The following is a 226-nucleotide window of genomic DNA, read 5'->3' on the forward strand; positions in this document are numbered from 1 at the left end:
AGCTTTCTGCGTATTTGCCTCCAGAGAGAACGCATGCTTTCTCTCCCTCTCCATTCGTTTCAGAAAACTAATTCCTCGTTACCTCCTGCTGCGGCGCACGTAGATTGCGGCGTGTAATGAATTTCGACCTTGGAATATTTTCGCGTTGGCTGCGGCCTGAGCAACGTTATGCTCCATTGTAGGGTTTCGAGCATATTCGCTCGACAGACACAACTCCTCTGTCAAA

The sequence above is a fragment of the Amblyomma americanum genome, chromosome 7, assembly GCF_052857255.1.
Source record: "Amblyomma americanum isolate KBUSLIRL-KWMA chromosome 7, ASM5285725v1, whole genome shotgun sequence".
Taxonomy (NCBI): Eukaryota; Metazoa; Arthropoda; class Arachnida; order Ixodida; family Ixodidae; genus Amblyomma; species Amblyomma americanum.